General features: G+C 32.1%; 1 long non-coding RNA gene across 2 annotated transcripts in view; it reads left to right on the plus strand.

Annotated features, from left to right (window-relative positions):
• Positions 1 to 15,816, plus strand: part of LOC132352476 (uncharacterized) — a 68,012-nt gene extending 52,196 nt beyond the window's left edge. For both annotated transcript variants that reach the window (XR_009498728.1, XR_009498729.1), the window contains exons 3-4: positions 12,855 to 12,937; positions 15,632 to 15,816. This is a non-coding gene — a long non-coding RNA (uncharacterized LOC132352476). The remainder of the gene's footprint in view (positions 1 to 12,854; positions 12,938 to 15,631) is intronic.
• The last annotated feature ends 776 nt before the right edge of the window (positions 15,817 to 16,592 follow it).

Genomic DNA, 16,592 nt, shown 5'->3' on the forward strand with positions numbered 1-16,592 from the left:
TCTAAATCTGAGAATCATAATTTTAAACCCTTTTCCTTCAAAGGAATTTACAAATAAGTAGTGGTCTTTTTTATTATCATCATTATTCAGGTTTATTGACAGTTATTTTTTGGTTTTATAAAGTGGAAGTGTCCCCTCCACTGGAGAAACAGTTTTTTTCATTTATCTGTTTTTACATTTTACTAGATTACACTTCTGACTTCTTTGTGACGTGCTTAAAATTTAGCTGTTAAACTTCAAGAGGTGGGAAAAACAGGAAGGCAATCCCTTTTCCTTCCTTTTATATATACACATGCACACCTCTTAGAATAAGAAACATTTTTACCCTGATTCATTTTACTTTTGAGAAACTTGTAAATGCTAAGGGAATAATTCTAATAGGTTAGCTGAAATTAATATCATACCCCTAGAAAAACTGTCAAAAACAAGGTTATGGTAAATGCACAAGATACTTATTTCCCTAAATTTGAGACCCTAAAATTAGTTACCAAAAAGATTCATTTCCATGTATTCCTTCAGCTAGTTTTACATCTCTGAATAAAAGAAACTCAACTGCTACTCTTTCTGTTCTTGATATTGAGGGATGGCCCTGTTTAAATGAAAACTAGTGCTTCAGGTGCTTCTCTTACATTACCTCATACCATTGCATTTAGTGACCCAGTAATAATGTGTATTATTATTAAATAATGTGTATGTGTCAAGGAGTGACTTTATGATCATAGACCAGCCATTGAGCTCAATTAAGTAGTTTTTAGGGTATGAATCAATTAAATATTGAAAATTTGTAGTAATGAGCCCGTTTGAAGAATAGTAACCAAATGCCACAGATCACTTCTTTTTATAATTTTTTCCCTTTATATTTTTGTCACTGGAAAACTAGAATGGAAACATTTGCAAATCCCCAAAGAATCCTATATAATCCAGGCTTGGCTTTCTTAATTGGTCCCTTGGAAGCCAGCTCAGCTTTTCTTCAACTTAAATCTTAGAAAAAGAAATCTTTTCAATTGGTATTGCAGTCTTACTGTAGACTGGAGGGCAGTCCACTTTTCAAAAAGAAATAGGTATCATTAATTTCCAACAGATTTATAAGTACAGATAACATCACATTCTTAAGCTCATTTCATCTCCTTTATAAATTTCTAAGCAAGCAGCCTTGCTTGGATACTCTCCAGTATCTTTTAAAATAGGTCATTTGCGGTATTTCATAGTTGAAATGCTTACTCTTGTCTCTTCTATGTAATATGCCTGGAGTTACTTTTAATCTTAGATACTAGAATAGCGTTGTTTCCAATTAAACAATACCCAGAAGAATAGGCACATAGTGACAGTGGTCATTGATTCTTCATGATTGTGTGTGTATTCCGTCTTTCTCTCTTTTATGTTTATTTTACACTATTGTTTCTTTCTTTCTTTTTTTAATATTTATTTATTTATTTGTTTGTTTATTTGGCTGTGTCGGGTCTTAGTTGCGGCACACGGGATCTTCGTTGAGGCATGCGGGATCTTTCGTTGTGATGCATGGGCTCTTCGTTATGGCGCGTGGGCTTCTCTCTAGTTGTGGTATGCGGGTTTTCTCTTTAGTTGTGGCACTCAGGCTCCTGAGTATGTGGGCTCTGTAGTTTTGCGGCACGCAGGCTCTCTAGTTGAGGCCCGCAAGCTCAGTAGTTGTGGCACACGGGCTTAGTTGCCCCACGGCATGTGGGATCTTAGTTACCCAACCAGGGATCGAACCTGCACCCCCTGCATTGGAAGGTGGATTCTTTTACCACTGGACCACCAGGGAAGTCCCCATTGTTTTTTTAAGATAGGGATTTTTTTGAACTATTCACTTGTGGAATATGGATGTTCCAGAAATTGTGGAGTATTAGTGTTCCATATGTTTGATACTGTAAAAATTAAATAATGATAGTGTTTTTGATTCATTTTTACAAATTGAGTAGAGATGAAATATTTTTCAAGTTTGTTTTTCAATTTTAAGCTCTTAAACTTTTGTTGCTTAACATAAAACATTCAGAAAGTCACATTCCTTCCTACTTTTTCTTTTTTGAGCTATGTTTTTTGATTTTTATATATTTCTGTTATGTGAATTTAAAATAAATTAATGTATCATTTGGTGCTAAATAAAATAACATCTTTAGGTTCATTGTCAGCAGTTAATATCATTGCTTCTGTCTCTAATCTAGAACAACAAAAATTTTAAGAGATTGACTTTGTAAATAGGAAACAAAAGATAAAGCAGAAAATTCACTATTCAATGCTGTCAATGTTAGTAGTCCTGTAAACAAAAGTGATGGAGATAAATTACCTTGTAATTCAGGAGACTTATTAAATTTGCCTGCTATCCAAGAGATAAGCTAGTGAAAAGAAATGACAACTATTTCTCACATAGGACTGGTTATCGTTTTTAGAAATGTTATCAAGTTAGCCATAGAATAGCAATGGCATGTAATTATACCATTATAGAAAATATTGTCAGTTCTTGAATTATAAATAGTGTAAATGTAGGATTGACTGAAAGTACTGGACATAAAACCAGAATGTTGTAATCAGTAGGGCAGTAAGCAATCAATATGGCAAATGATATAAAATCTGTTGTGTTTTCAATGAAAATGTAATGCTTTTTTTATGAGTCCCTAGATGTAGCTGAAATTTCTCCTATTTTTAATTTATTTGTGATGGAAATTTACTGGTGTAAATTACTGTCTACCTATGCCATCCATGGGGAAATTTTAATTATCTTGAATAATTTTATAATGTGAATGTTTCTGAGAGAAAGACGTGTGCCAAAAGAGAAAAAAACAAATTGCTTTTTTGGCACTTGGATTAGTAAAGGGTGTTATAATCCAAAGCAGAAAATTTTATAAGGATGCTAGGTACTGTCAGCATTTGGTGGTAAAGAAGGATTTGCAAACTTAATAACATCATCAATTGAGATTAATTTAGTAAACATATCATATCTAAGCTCTTAAAGCTGTATATTGTTTTACAGTTTGTGAACATAGAGCAAGTTGACAATATGCAACAGCCATTTTTCAGTCATTGTTCAAATAACAGCTATTTTTGAGAAGTAGACAATGCTTAATCAAATGCCAGGTGTTCCTGTCCTCAAAATTTTATATATTTGACACATGTATGTTTAAGAGAACGAGTTAAATTTGAGCTTTAATGTTTAAGGCAGTGCTGTGTTTCTGATCTCACCAGAATTATAGCTATAAAATTTGAATTTTAATGCCAAAACTATAGAAAGGGAATGAATTCACTGTTTTCCCACCCTGAACAACTTCTCAGTTCAAGATGGGTGATTCAAAGAAGAATAATAGAAAACTTACTATTTGTGAACTTACTTTGCATATTTTCTTAGGAAATGAAAACAAGGCAGAATTTAATAGCACAGGCCTTGATTTAAATAGGAAATGAATATACAAATATAATGAACTCTAGTATGATAGGGATTTCAAGCTCTAAGCATAAGTACAGTAGGTAACATCCCAGACTATTCTCTGCAGTCTTGCCCTTTGCCTATTTGTCTGAAATGTGAGTCTTCAAAATTATCTCCCTGTAAAAACAGGAATAAATTGAATGCAGATTGACATAAACATATATCCACTTGTCAGTAGTCACACCTGACTTTTTGCCTAGACTGTCAGTTTCACTCTTCCTGTTATATCCAGTAAGTTTATTAAAATTTTTTTCAGTTTTATTTTCCTTAATTTGGCTCTACAAGCTGTTTCTTATGCCTCTGGAATTTGGTGCCCTATAGTCAGAACTTAAAATTGGCAGTTTGTCCTCCAAATCCTTAACAAGACAGCTTAGTAAAATACACTGAATTTTTCTAAAAGTCAATCTTTAAAGTGATCTGTATTCATTTTATTTTAGCCCTCAGAATATTAGAATTAGAACCATAATAAATAGACTTTTTCCTTAGTGTTATAAATTGTATTTATGTCATTAATAACTCATAGAAAATAAAATTCTTGTAAGAGAGCAGGTTTCAGTTTAGCATACAACTTAATTTTTGGCCCTAGATTTATCTTCTAAAAATAGTTTTTGTATCTTTTCTCTAAGCTAAACATACCCAAGTCCTTCCCCTGGTTCTCACAATATGAATTCTAGACCATTAGTATCCTGGGTATTTCACTTTGGATCTGCTACATTTTGTCAGTGTTCCTTTTAAAATATTGTATATAGAACTGAACCCAGTATACTCAATGTGGTTTGAGGTACAAAATACAGTATGTCTCTTATGAATAAGATACTTCTATTAATGCATCCTGATTCCACTTTCTCTTTGTCATCAATACAGTTGGTTCATGTTGAATCACAGTCCACTGAAACCCTAAGTTTGTCTGAGGTGTGTTTCAAATCGTACTATAAATTTAGATTCAGCAGGTTATTTTTTGAATACTTGTTCACTACTAGATGTGCTCATAAAAGTTTAAGATTGTGCAGTCTTAACCACAGTTTCATGAAGTAGGCATTAATAGGCCCATTTTACAAAGAGGAAACTGAGGCTCTGTGTACTGAAGTAATTTATCCAAGATCTTGATTCCTAAGGGACAGAGCCAGGATTCCATCTTGGGTCTTCTGCCTTCAAATTCACTGCTCTATGTAATTGCTGCCTCAATAAATTATTTCTACTATTCATTTCATTGATGAAGTTAAAAATGCAGAAATTGACCAGTGAATTCCACTGCACTCAGGATGATTTAAGAGCTTAGGAGACATGTCTAGAACTTCTTATTTTCTGATTTTTTTTAATAGCTTTTTTTTTTTGGTTTTGCATCTAGTCATCAGGGCTCTTTCCATATCTACTTGTTGAAGGTGGCTCTTGTTTTAGCCAGCAAACTTGGAAGGAGAGATTAAAGGATGTAGGCACTATGAGGTTTCCAGTGGACTGAGATGTAGGAGTGGAGAAATGGCATGGTCCATACAAGGAAGCATTGCCACATAGTCCAGTTTGAAAGGAGGATAGGTATGAAATAATGAAACCAGTTATCAGCTCAGCACAGTACTAAATCCTGGGAATAATAGTCTGTATTCAAAACTTACTGTGAATGGACAGTTCAATATCAGAAACCTTCAGAAAGGTTGAAGTAAGAATTCACCAGAGAAGATAGACTTAAATTGTCCTTAAAAGTAGGGATAAGTGGAAGAGGGGTTAGTGAGTATTTTAGCCTCCAGCAGTAGGTTCAGTGAAGATTCAAAGATGAGGTAGGAATATACAGCTTAGGGGAGGAAAGAACTGAAAAACAATTTATTATAAGCATCTCAGTTCTTGCAGGAGCCTTGAAAAATCACTCAGTGGGAGAGGATAGTCACACTCAAATGATGAGTAATTGTGTTTGTTCCACTTGCTACTCACCTGGTGGCCACAGTAGCATCAGGCTTGATCAGTCTTTTGTCCACTCACAAATAGTTCATGTGCTTCGCTAACTTATAGGGACCCTTTTCCCCTAAATACATAGCCACCATACTTTGAACACACTAACAAAATTAATAATAATCCCTTACTATAATAGTATCTAGTTCCTGTTAAAATTTCTGATTATTTCAGAAAGGTCCACATAAGGCATTTGGTTGTCATGGCTTTTAAAAGATATCTTTTAACTTGAATTGTAGAGTGTTTTCACTGGAGAGAAATAGAAAATACTGGTTAGGTCCTGGTTATGTAGACCTTGATACTAGGCAGAGAAGTACACACTCCACTTGGGAAACCACAGATATATTCTTGAATATATGAGTTTCAGGAAGTTTATTAGTTGATTAAAGATGGGAAGTCAAGCTGAAATGCAATTGTAGTTATCAGGTACTTAGACCTGATTTTAAGGTATGAATTAAGAATGGCAAAGAAATTGATGAATTGCGATCTCAAAGAAAGGGTCAGTTGGTTTTATTGACCAACTGAATACAAGGAATGATTGACACAGCATAAAAATTGTAAAGAGAGAATAGCAATGGGTAAGTATCCATAATTTGAATGCAAAAGAAGAATGTGTCTAAGAAGAAAAAAAGTTAAGATAAACAGCATATTTATTTATGTTCTCATAAAACTTTTTATATTGCATTTCTTGGCTGACATTATGGTATATTTATAATTTATTCATATCTAGGGAGTAAAGTCATCAAAAATTAAAAACTCAATATAAATGTTTAGCTTGTAAGTAGTTTAACTTTGTATATAAGGCAACTATTGTTAGGAAATCTAATAATAAAATGATAACATATCTAATAATAAAATGATAACATATATGTAACTCTATATATTGTACCATATATATATACATATATTGTTGTGTAAATACATATATATATCTCCAGACTTTTCTGGAGTAAATTATTTAGATTGAAATCCACTTCACACAGTTTTTAAGTAATCATTAATTTCTTCATCAGAAAAAAATGAAGGGAATGTAGCAACAGTACAAATTTATATTCACTTAAACTGAAAAACTAGGTTTTTTTGGATTATAAAATAGGCTTTCTGGATTATATCTGAATATTATTTCAAGCCTGTTCTCAACACTGAATTTTAAATGTACCTTATCTAGTTAATAAAATCCTTGTTTTTAAGCATTTGTATCCAAAAAACAGAAGTAAAAGAAAAGCAAGTTTTAATCTGTCATCTGTGAATTTTATTTTCTCCAGGTATAATATCTATATCATATCACTTGTGTAGTATTCCACTGTCCTGAGCAAGGATAGTCACTCTGTGGCCAGGGGCTATATATAGCCAGCTCCTCAGAGGTTTATGTGCATAATTTGAAGCATACTTGAAGAAAGTAATTACTATTATAAATTGTGTTAATACCAGATTAAAAGTAAAATTAAGTATTTGAAAAATCTAAAGTAATTTAGTGACACATAAAGGATATGTGTAAACAACAAAGTAGCATAAATATTTTCATGACATGTATTAGCATCTGAATATCCCTATCATGTGACAATGGAAACTGTCTATAGATTAAAGAAATTTTGAATTTAAAATAACCCCTTCCTGAAGGCATAATATAAAACCTATTTTGGCACCCCAGAGTAGAAGATTATTATAAATGGAAAGGAAAAATCAAAGCTTACCAGCTCGAGAGATAATTGTTGCTGTTGAACACAGGTAAAGAGAGATGTACCTTCCCTATTTCTGGATTGCTCCACTGGAATCTTTCACTTTACTAATACATTTAAATAAAGAATTTCCATATTTTTCAGGCATGTGGAAATAAATGTTTTCTAATATTTTAAATTTATCAGGCTTTCACATAGAAAGCCATGATATTTGTCTCAGAGTTAAAAATAGAAATAAAAATAGATAGGAAAAAATTTTCCTCTGAGTGTTTATTAAAACATCAGTGATAAAATTGCAATATTATCGGGCTTCCCTGGTGGTGCAGTGGTTGAGAGTCTGCCTGCCAATGCAGGAGACACGGGTTCGAGCCCTGGTCTGGGAAGGTCCCACATGCCGCGGAGCAACTAAGCCCGTGAGCCACAATTACTGAGCCTGCGCGTCTGGAGCCTGTGCTCAGCAACAGGAGAGGCCGCGATAGTGAGAGGCCCGCGCACCGCGATGAAGAGTGGCCCCCGCTTGCCGCAACTAGAGAAAGCCCTCGCACAAAAACGAAGACCCAACACAGCCATAAATAAATAAATAAATAAACAAATAAAATTTTTTTAAAAAATTGCAATATTATCACAGAAAGTAATAATCTGTAAGGGATGAAATTAAGATGAGAGAAATTATAACATTTTGCTGATAGGAATGATCCAATAGAGAGAAAAATTAAAGATGTAGGGGAGAGTGTTACAGGAATATCCTTAAGGAAGCAAGAGAGGATAAAATCTAGTATAAAAGGGAAGGGATTGGTCTTATGAACAGTGATTGTTCATCCATAATTCAAAGAAGGAGTTATATGGGGACGGATACATGTATGTAGATAGGTGTGGTGGAAACTGGCAGAAATTCTCTTCTCATAGCTTCTGTTTTTTGAGTGAAAGTAAGGATGAAAGGGAGATATTGGAAGTCTGAAGAGAGAGAAGAGACACCTGTCTGATGTTTTTCTAGAAGACTGAATGAATGGGCCAAGATTGCCAGACAGCTATGAACCGATTTTAGGTATAAAAGATTTATAAAGTAAAATTATTTCTGTTCACAGATGACATGATCTTACATGTAGAAAAACCTTGATTACACACACACACCCCATACACGCGCACACACACACACACACAGAAAAACCCTGTTGTAACTAATAATCAAAATCAGCATTCAAAAATCAGTTGCATTTCTGTGCATTAACAGTGAATAACCCAAAAAGGAAATTAAGAAAACAGTTCCATTTACAATAGCATCAAAAAGAATAAAATGCCTAGGAATAATACTAACCACAATGGTGAAGGACTTGTATGCTGCCAACTATATAACGTTGCTAAAAGAAATAAAGAAGACACAAGTAAATGGAAAGACATCCCATGTTCATATATTGGGAGTATTAAGATGAAATACTACCCAAAGTGGTCTACAGATTCAGTGCCATCTGTATCAAAATCTCAATGACATTCTTTGCAGAAAGAGAAAAATACATCCTAAAATTCATATGGAATCTCAAGGGACACCAGATAGCCAAAACAATCTTGAAGAAGAACAGTGTTGAAGCTCTCACAATTCCTGATTTCAAAACTTAATATAAAGCTGTAGTAATCAAACAGTATGGTACTGCCATAAAGACAGACATATAGACCAATTGGAATAAATTAGGTGCCCCAGGCCCCTTGCATATATATGTTCAAATGATTTTCAACAAATGTGCCAAGACGATTAAATGCGAAAAGGGCAGTCTTTTCAACAAATGGTCTTGGCAAAACTGGATATCCAGAAGAAAAGTTGGACACTTAACTCACACCATATACAAAAATTAACTTAAAATGGATCAAAGACCTAAATGTTAGAACTAAAACAATAAAACTCTTAGAAGAAAACATAGGGGGAAAGCTTCATGACATTGGACTTGGCAATGATTTCTTGGATATGACACCAAAAGCCCAGGCCTATGCAAAAGATAAATTGGACTTTATCAAAATTTAAAACTTCTGTGCATCAAAGGACGCTATCAATAGAATGAAAAAGCAACCTACAAAATAGAAAATATTTGCAAGTCATGTATCCGATAAGGGATTAATATCCAGAATATATCAAGAACTCCTATAACAACAAAAAAAGCTCAGTTAAAAAGTGAGCAAAAGATTTGAATAGACATTTCTCCAGAGAAGATATACGCATGGCTAATAAATACAAGAAAAGATGCTCAACGTCACTAATCATTAGGAAAATGAAAATCAAAACCACAACGAGATAATACTTCACTCACATTAAGATGGCCATTATCAAAAAAAAGATATGTCTTGACAAGGATGTAGAAAAATTGGAATTTTTGTACACTGCTGATGGAGGTGTAAAATTGTACAACCACTGGAAAACAGTATGGCAGGTCCTCAAAAAATTAGAATTACTGTATGATCCAGTGATACCTAATGGGGTATATACCCAAAAGAATTGAAATCAGGACTCAATAGATAGTTATAAAAAATGTTCATAGCAGCATTTATCATAATAGCCAAAAGATCAAACAAAACAAATGTCTATAGATTAGTGGACAAATGTAGTAATATGCACAATTGAATGACTACCCAGCCATAAGAAGGAAAGTCTGATATATGCAACAACGTGGATGAACCTCGAAAAAGTTAGGCTAAGTAAAAAAAGTCAGACACAAAAGGACAAATACTGTATGATTCCATTTACATGAAGTACCTAGAATAGGCAAATTCAAAAGTAGAATTGTGATTTCCAGGGGCTGAGGTGATTGGGGGAGTGGGCAGTTAGTATTTAGTGGGTGCAGTTTCAGTTGATATAGATGAAAAGGTTCTGGAGATGGATGGTGGCGATGGTTGTACAACAAAGTAAATGGACTTAATACCAGAGAACTATGCACTTCAAAATGGTAGAATTTATATTACGTATATTTAACCACAATTTTTTAAAATAAAACAATAATAAGTGAAGACATTCACTGTAAAGGTTTTTAAAAGATTTATAAAACTATTTGCATTTTGCAGTATTCACACTTATTTCTTTCAAGTTTGGCACACTTGGCTTAGTTTAAAATATATAGATTTAGGGGAACTCCCTGGCAGTCCAGTGGTTAGGACTCTGCACTTTCACTGCCGAATATGTATAGAGAGAGATACATATAGATTTTGCAAAAAAAAAAGATAGGAATTGAAATAACCCATTTGATTTTGGAATAATCATTTAATGTATATGTCTGCATGGGCAAAGAAAAATATGCAGTCTTGAACAATTATTTGCTTTATGTTTTTGTGTCTTATAATTTAAATGATTTTAGATTCTTTCTTGAGAAGGGATTATGTCTATTCGGTACACCAGTATACCGACTCACATAACAACTGGGATGGTACCTGGAACATAGTAGATGTTCAATAAAATATTTTTAAATGAAAAATATACATATATAAATTATGTATATTTGAAAATCTGTTCACTTTTTTTCTGAGAATATAAGTTTGTATTTTTCTTTAATTTAGAATACATTTTTTTTCTGATTGAAAAAATGACTACTTGATGAAATTTGGGAAATAAAGACAATGGTAGAGAATAAAATAAAAATCAATTTTAGTTTTTTGATCCAGAGAGATCTGCTGTTGGCATGTTAATCACACACACACACACACCACCACCACCACCACCACCACCACCACCACCACCACCACCACCACAGAGTTTTAATATCCTGATTAGTTCATGCTTTGTTATACCCTGATTTAATCATGGGCATTTCCCAGTGACCCTGACACAGATTTCAGTAGCATGAATTTAAACGAATGCATAATATTAAGTCATAAGGAACACATTATTTTATTTTGACCATTCTCATATTATTATTATTTAGGGTGTTTCAGTGTTTTCCTACTGCAGATAACACTGCCATAAATATTGCACATAATAAATTCCTAGAAGAGGTATTACTGGGCCAAAGTTATAATTTCTAAGGGCTTTTGGTTCCTAATTTGCTTTCTTCAAAGTTTATCAATTTACACTGGCACCAACCATACATGAAAGTAAACATTGCACTTTGCCCTCTTTAACACTGAAAATTATCATTAAGGAAAGAAAAAACAGACCAACTGTATACCTGAAAAATGATCTCTCATAATAGCTTAAATTGGCAATTTTTATAACAGTGAAATTGGACATGTGTTTTTAATGAGTGTCAGCAAATTTTTAATTTCTTTTTTCATTCATATAATGCTCTTTGCCTATTTTCTCCCTAAGTTTTAATAATTTTTAAAACAAATTTTAAGATTTAACTCTTCCACATTTATTAAAAATTGTCTCACTTTTGTCTTTTAATCTATTATGTATGTTATATATATATATACATGTTATATGTAAGAATGTATATTTTATATAGGCAAGTCACTGATATTTTTATTTGCTATTTCTGTCAGTACTTTTATGCTTTAGGAAGTCCTTACATGATTTGAAATAAATATTCACCATTTTTTAAACTTCAGGTTATTTTATAGTTTCATCTTTTACATTTAACTAGAATTTACTTGGATTATTGTATGAGCTAGAGATCTTTACTTTCTTCTGAATAGTTAAGCAATTTTCCAGGACCATTTATTGAAACAATCTTTTATTTTGCTACTGATATGTTAAATCACTTTTATCTTAAAATAAATTCTTATATAGGTCAGCATAGAGTTCAAGGCTCTTTGTTCTATTGTTTTGTCTAGCTATTCTTGGACTGTTCACATTTTTGTCTGGAAAGTGGGTTCAAGCAGGGAGGGTAGCCTAAAAGGACAGTTCCTTAATATAATTGATAAATACAGATATGTGTTTCTCAAGTCATTACAAACATTTATTTTGGTTATATGTTAAAAACTGTGCTGAAACTTGAGACAATAATAGAGTAAGATGTGAAACTGGTTGCTCAAATAGAAAATTAGCTACATGGGAATTCCCTGGCAGTCCAGTGGTTAGGACTCCACGCTCTCACTGCCGAAGGGCCGGGTTCAACCCCTAGTCGGGGAACTAAGATCCCGCAAGCCTAGCGGCGGGCCAAAAAGAAAAAGAAAAGAGAAGATTAGCTACATATACTTTTAATGGGAAAATATTCACAAAAAATTAATGTGGAATATAGGACAGTTATGCTTTGTATAAACAATTAGATATTAGAAGGGAGGGACAAATTTCAGTGCACATCCCCTTATTCTGTAATAGAAGTAGTATAGCTTTAGCATAGCCATTTTAGTGGTAAGAAAACTGCAATAAAAGAGGTCATCAAAGCTTGAGCTACAGTGGTGGTAGTTTTCTGGTATCTTCTAGAGAGAGAAGAAATTTCATTCCAACATCTGAGTATGTGGAAACTGTTTAGGAGTAAACTTCCTTACCTGGTGAAGAATGGGGACAGGAAGAGACTAGGAAGATCAAGAGCCACAGGGTTGCTGTTTTATTTCTCATCTCTGGGTACAAAATTAACTCATATTTCCAAGGTTCATATTTTAGAATTACTTCCTATATAAAGTGATATCCAAGTCTAACAGAATAACTATTCTAATAGATAAATGTTGAGGGTAAAATAATATTTGGATTTTTTTTAAACAAATTAAGAGAAAATTGGTTTGTTTTAGGCCTTCTGTATATTTTTACTGTATTTAGTATTAAAATATTTCACGACTTCTAATTTTTTTCCTTTAAAAGTATATTTGCATTTTGCTAGCTTAAGTTTATTGAAACTTAGCTCTTGTATGTCATTTCTTATTTTTCCCTTGACATGAAGTCTTACCTACTTGATGAAGATGTCATTTGAATTGGTGTACTGCAAGGAATTAAATGCTGTTTGTAAATTATGCTTTTACCAAGGTAAAGACCAAATTTTATGAATTCACTTTTTGTTTATAAAAGGAAAAAATAACTTCATATATTTAATACATTCAAAAGTTTGATTAAATATTTAACTGTATTTGCTTATTAAGTTGACACAGAAAAAAATGCTTTTATTTTTCTCATATTATACAACTTTGTGTTCCTAACCTATAGCAAGGTGCTTCGCACATAATAGGCTTTCCTTAAATTTTCAATGTAGGAATAAGTTTTATTATGTTACTCAAAAGCTTCCAAGAAATAACTAATTATGCATACTATGTTAATGTTAGAATCTTTAAACATGGGTTTTTTAATGTATTTACCCTCTCTTTTTCTAAAAGAAAATTTTTTTTGTATCTTTAGGTGCTAATGTGTGTTTAAAAAAACAAAACCTTGGAGTAAAGTAGCAGCACATAATGGTTTGTGGATTTTGAAAAGGTGCAGGCCATATTGTGCTGCCTCAAAAATACAAGGATCTGATCTTCTGAAGAAAATATATTTCTTTTTATTCATAGCTCTTATGATAGCAGTGTCAGCAGTGCCTTAGCAGCACGTAAATATTGGCGTTAAAATTCTAAAATTATCTCCAGTATTAACTGTGCTGCTGAAGTAAGGTTGGCCATACTCTACAGTCATATTTTAATGTATATTAATATTACCAATGTATTTTCAGCTTTATTGATAATTAATTTTCAGTATTACTGATAATCTTGTTATTTTTAGTATGATTCAATAAAAATAAGTTAGTACTAACTTCTAGATGTTTTTATTAAAATAGTATAATTGCAATTTAATAGTGTTGAATGCCATCAAGTTTATTGAAAGAGCTCATACAGCATCAAATAAATTTATTTTAATGCATATTTGTATTCAGTCTAAATATTAAATTTTTACTTCAGGTAGAACGGAAATATTAGTTTTCCCTTTATTTCTCTAATAAAATGAAATTACATTAAGACATTTGCTTATCTCACAGATAAATGTACATTATAAAATACACATTTTTGAACAGAACTTAGAGAACAATTTTTAGTAATATTTCTAAGTATTCTCTTATAAGGGAAAGGGGGAAGTATCAAAACATGTAAATTAAATTCCTGAAATCCTGTGTCTCAAAAATGCACTTAATCATAACTTTAAAGGTAGGAAAGACCTTATAAATGACCAGTATATTTGTTGGTTAGTTCAGGAAACAGAAACTCAAATTAAGTAATCTGCTACACATGCAGATTAGGATCTTTAACCCTACGTCTTCTGACTTTGTACTATCATATTGGTTTTTTTCTTGTTTTTATTAAAAAAATTTTTTTTAATCCTTAGCCACAGATTTTTGTTAGAAAGTAAAGTCGAAAATATGAAGGCCTTGTTTGCTTTCTTTTATATCTAATATTTAACTTTAGCATAAGAACAAAAATTATTATGATAGTCACTAATTTTATAGATGCAAACAGTCAATATTTTTTAATTTAATTGAAGTTTGAAGGAAAATGCTTTCTTTACCTTCTATTCCTTATTTGTTGGTGTTTAATTAAGTCATTAAACTAAAAATTGATGTTTAGGATAAGAGTGTGGTTGTGTAGTGTACTATACTCCTGGTCTTATTTCCTACAAGGAATATCTCACTCCTTTCAGTTGTAACCAAGCAGGAAATCTATAAAATACAAGCAGTTCTTAACAAATCATTTCAATTTTAATTGTCTATGTTGGAAACCCTAAAAGTATTTCAGATGTAATTTAAGGAGTTGTATTTGAGCATCTTCTGTTTAAATTCTTATTTCAAGGTAAAGAAAATATGTAAGACAAAGCTCTCATTTTTAAGAACAATCTCACTTTTTTCCAGCAAAATTTTTTTCCCAAAATAAAGAAGTAGTATACCATATTGGCGAGAATCAAATGCCAGCTTTTACATGGAAATATTGCCTTGGGGCTTTTAAAAGTCATTCATCAAGCTTTTAGCCTGTTCCCTTTATTTTATCTCAGCCATTTCATGAAAGACCATAACAAATATATGGTAATTTTTGGTTCCACTAAGAATATTTCAGGAACTAATACATAGATACTTAGAAATATTTATTGAATGAATTACAAAGTTTGTCCAGTATTTTCCGGAACAACCCAGGAATTAGATTTCTATTTTTTCTTTTGTTTTCCTTAATGTATTTGAAGTCAGATTTTAGAAAATTATATTTAGTCTAATTTGCCTTCTAAATGCATTTTATATTTACTAAATAAATCTTTATATCTAGGTGCTCAAGATGTGAAAAAGGATCATTTGGGGCTAAATTAAAACTATTTAATTCAATCCTGAGAATGGATTAAAGAAAAATTGAAATATTGGGAGAGTAAGGAAGTATAGAAAAACTGTTGCATTGAAATTCATTATAACAGTATGCAACTTCTTTCCAGTCTCTTATTAGAGAAGGTGAAATAGCCTGTCAGTACCTAATGAAACACTCATTTAGGTAACTCAACAGGACTTAAAGTTTTATTTGTAAGAGTTAATATATTTCCATCTTTGTGTAATTTTGAAACACAAAGAGAAAATAGTAAAATAAAAGTTATACCCTTTCATGTTAGTCTTAATATGGCCATTTATTTTTTTGCAAAGAAGAAATAACTATATATGGGTGTATATTAAGCTTTCATTTTTTCCACCTTCTTTGGAAAAAAATCCTAATCTTTTTCATTCAGGTTTAAGTTGATGCCAAATAATTCCAATATTGAGCATCTTAAATCTGTTACTTGGAGTATGGATTGAGTTTGGAGCTAACTCAGAGGACTACAGGCAAGTATTCAGGAGGTAGTCAGAGGGATATCTTAATAGTTGAACAATTCAGCTTGCATACTATATTCAAATTCAGATCTCTTAAGATCACATATATGTGAAAGTAGAATTGACAATTTGATCATAGACTAAATGCCATATTTAACAGTAAAGATTTTCTTCAATCAATTATGTAACCTTTTAATTGTTATAGAATTAGAGGTGTTTTTAAGCCACCAAGTATCATTACTGATATATGTTCAGGTTAGCCATAACTGGATTAGCAAGATTATACTTTAATAAACTATGATTTCTAAGTTAATGTATTTATTTATTTAGAAGTTGACATTCTAAATCAATTTTTTTTTCCTTTTGCAGGTGGATATTACTATCCCTTATTCATGGAAAAAGTTGTATTCTAAGTGTTGTTTCCCATTGAGTATTAGCAAAAAGGAGAAAAATTAATGTCCTAAACTTTTGAGATAGATTTGGCTCTAGTAAGTATTTAGACCTATTATTAATAGGGTTGGCCAAAAAGTTCGTTCGGTTTTTTCCCATAAGATGGCTCTAGTAGTGAGTGCTTAGTTGTCTTTAACTTCATTCAAAACAGTTTTGTTAGGTTGTATTGTGACAGCTGTCATATCAGAGTGCCGATTAAAAAAAACTTATCAAAAAAACTTATCAAAATTGGTGAATTTTTGTATAGCTATTTTAGTATTGAAGATGGAAGCAACATTTTCGGCATATTATGCTTTATTATTTCAAGGAAGGTAAAAATACAACTGAAACGCAAAAAAAGATTCGTGCATTGTGTGGAGAAGGTGCTGTGACTGATCAAACGTGTCAAAAATGGTTTGTGAAGTTTTGTGCTGGAGATGTCCTGCTGGA

This window comes from Balaenoptera ricei, chromosome 18 (assembly GCF_028023285.1).
Source record: "Balaenoptera ricei isolate mBalRic1 chromosome 18, mBalRic1.hap2, whole genome shotgun sequence".
NCBI classification, from domain to species: Eukaryota; Metazoa; Chordata; class Mammalia; order Artiodactyla; family Balaenopteridae; genus Balaenoptera; species Balaenoptera ricei.